Source organism: Microtus pennsylvanicus, chromosome 18, assembly GCF_037038515.1.
Source record: "Microtus pennsylvanicus isolate mMicPen1 chromosome 18, mMicPen1.hap1, whole genome shotgun sequence".
NCBI lineage: Eukaryota > Metazoa > Chordata > Mammalia > Rodentia > Cricetidae > Microtus > Microtus pennsylvanicus.
The window spans coordinates 965,087-968,444 of record NC_134596.1 but is presented as its reverse complement, the minus strand read 5'-3'; positions in this window follow the sequence as shown (position 1 = coordinate 968,444).

The following is a 3,358-nucleotide window of genomic DNA, read 5'->3' as shown; positions in this document are numbered from 1 at the left end:
AAGCTGTTCCTTTTTTTTTTTTAAAGATAACAATATAACGACATCATTTCCCATTCCCTTTCCTCCCTCTAAACACACCCAATACATATTCTTGGTCTGTTTTAAATTCACGAAGTCATTTTCATTAACTGTTGTTATATAAATAGATGTATATACACATCTATATTACAAATTGTCTAACTTCTAGAATAATTCTACATCAGAAAATGTTATTCTATTGTCATTATTTTGCCACTCAAGGTTTTATACAAAACTTTTGACTTCATATTTTAAAACAAGTCTTATACCCAGTCTTAGCTGTATGAGCGCCTCTCATTCTCACTGATAGTCTGTGTTAAAGTTCGTCTACATTAGTGATCGTACTTCTTCCTCAGATTCTATTTTCCCTCTGTTTCTCTTACTATCTAATTTGCATTAATGTTTCTATTTCTGTTTCTGTTCGTATTTCATCTCTATCTGGAATATTTTTTGCAAGGATTTCACTTTGATTTATTATTTACTCTGGTGACTACGTCACACGTTCACAGTTTCACACTCTGTCTAGAGATGATGTTTTACAGCCATGAGTATAATTTGTTAACCCATTTCTGCCCTACTGCTGTTACACACCTGTGGTGCATATTCAAATCCTACGATGCAACATGTCTGCTTTGCCTCCTTAAAGAATGAAATATATGTAAATGTATGTTTGCAGACATATACACAATCTCTGAATTTATTCACCCTAATCCATCAAATGCTGTTTTTGAAATATATTGTGTCTTGCAGCCTGATCTATGTTAGCTATCTTAACACTGATAATTTTTTTGGAAATCAATCCTTTGGGGTTTACTTATTAGGGAATGTGTTTTTCTCGTTTTTGAAATATGCTTTTGTTCACCAAAACTTTCTGAAGTAACAGCCTTTCAACCATTTACAAATGCTTTCTATCACTCTGGCACATATTTTGTTATTGCCAACCTCCTAGGCATGAATGTGGAGGTGCTCGTCTTTTCGGGTCTGTAGCTACCATTTAATTTACATCCTTTTTGAAGACTGATTATGCTATTTCTAGAGTGGTTCCATAAAGAATAAGCCTGCCCAAGTTTGGTAAAACTTCTTCAAAATGAATTTTGTTTTGATTACTTTAAATATACTGGTAATTTACTCAAAGTTGCTCAAATAATTTCTGTATTATAATAATTTTACAGCTGGACAGTGGTGGCGCACGCCTTTAATCCCGGCACTCGGGAGGCAGAGGCAGGCGGATCTCTGTGAGTTCGAGACCAGCCTGGTCTACAGAGCTAGTTGCAGGACAGGCTCCAAAGCCACAGAGAAACCCTGTCTCGACCCCCCCCCCCAAAAAAAAAAAAACCAGCACTTGAGAGGCAGAGGCATGTGGAACTCTGTGAGTTCAAAGTCAGCATGGTCTACAGAGCAGAGCACATGCCAGGGCAGGTTCCAAAGCTACACAGAGAAACCTTGTCTCAAAAAAACCAGAAATTCCCCTATTCTTCTAGAATTCCAAATGTGTATTTATCAGACAGTTTCACATTTCCTCAATTCAGTCAACACTTTTAAACCATTTCCCCCCATATCTGAAAAAGGCTTTATGTATATTTCCCCGGATCCCTCACCATTCATTCTTCACTGTTAACATACACTGTGATTTTTCTTGTTTTCTATTCTGGTTCTAAAGTGTTTGTGTTTTGCCGCAGCGGTGTTACCTGCACTGTTTTCTAACTCTGCTCATTCCAAGTCTAGGGCTTTGGATTTTGTTCACTGTTATTCTCTTTGTCCTTAGAGTTCATCCCATTCTCTCCTTGTCTCCCACAGTTCACTGCATGTTTGACACTGACTGGGCACAACATAGGCATTCTGTACCCTGACAGCTTTCTCCAGGGAAGGCTGAATTTCTTCTGTAGGTGAGTCTCGTTGTTATTTATTGTTAGACTTACCTCTTTTTTCCTTTTACATTGTTTCTATGACTCTTCAGGCAGTTGTTTCCTTAGCTCCCTGATAGCTCCTTTACAATAGAAATACTTTTTGTTCTAAAAGAGTCTTTCCTGTGTTTTATCTCAGCACTTGGCAGGTTCACACCAGTTCTTAGATGTCTCTGTGGCTGGGGGAGAATTTCAGTTCAGCTCCTAGCATTGTGCACACTCGGCTGGTGTGACTCTGTCTCAGGCAGCTGCTGGCTAGCCTAGTGAAGCCTGCAGGACCCAGCCCTCTGCTCACACAGTATGTCCTTTGGCCAAAGACCAACAGTGAGTTCCAGGCAGGCCTTCGGGTATTTTCTGTGAAGTTTGTTTTCTGTAGTCATCTCTCCCCCTACTGTGTGCACTCCATAGATCCTGATCTAACTTTCAGCTCCTTGGTGAGAGATGGTGCTCTCCTGCTCCCTTCCTAAGCCCTGGCGGCTATAAAGCTTCACTAGGAATTGGGTAGAAATGGCTTTTCTGTGAGCTCATTATTCTGGTTTCCTAGAAATCACAAATTGACACCTCCTATTTCTTTTCAAATTTTTCATTTTGTCCATAAGTTGAGAAAAACCTGTTATTAATTATTCCTTTATGCCTAGAAGCATAATATTATCATTAATTTTCATTCAAATTAAATACGAGTATAGTTAAGAGGCTGTCTTTGACAAATCACGTGACCAGTGTGTCAGGTACAGCTAACAAGTAGGGCTAAGCTTTAATGGATTTTTTTCGTTTGCTTATTTTTTTTTTGTTTTGTTTTATTTTGTTGTTTTTGTTTGTTTGGTTTGGTTTGGTTTGGCTTGGCTTCTCAAGACAGAGTTTCTTTGTGTAACCATCCTGGCTGTCCTGGAACTCACTTTGTGGACAAGGATGACCTCAAACTCATAGACATCCTGCTGAGATTAAAGTTGTGTGCCGCCACCACACGGCTGGTGTGTGTTCGTGTGTGTGTGTGTGTGTGTGTGTGTGTGGTTTTATTCATCACAGAATGGGAACAGGGAGAATTGTAACTTTAATCACTAAGATAGAAAAATAGATATGTAAAAAAGAAAACACAGAACTATCCTTATGAAACAAGAGATATTATTGATTCATAAATGTAGGCATAACTTAATTATTCAAAAAAATGGATAGAACAATTTTCTTAATCAAAATGTTTAAAAAATGTTATAGTACTCAAAATTAACTACTAAAGAGCTCAAAAAAAGTCTTGTAGCAAAAGAATATTTATGTAGTAAGGCATTTCTATGCTTATCAAAAGATTTCCCAAAGAAGTTCTCATTGGGAGTGATGTGCCCTGAACGATTCTCTGTAAGAGTTTTGACCCAAAGCAGATTTAAATTTACAGTGCAAGCCTTGCATTTGGGCAAAGGCTTTCCAGTATTTTAAACACAACA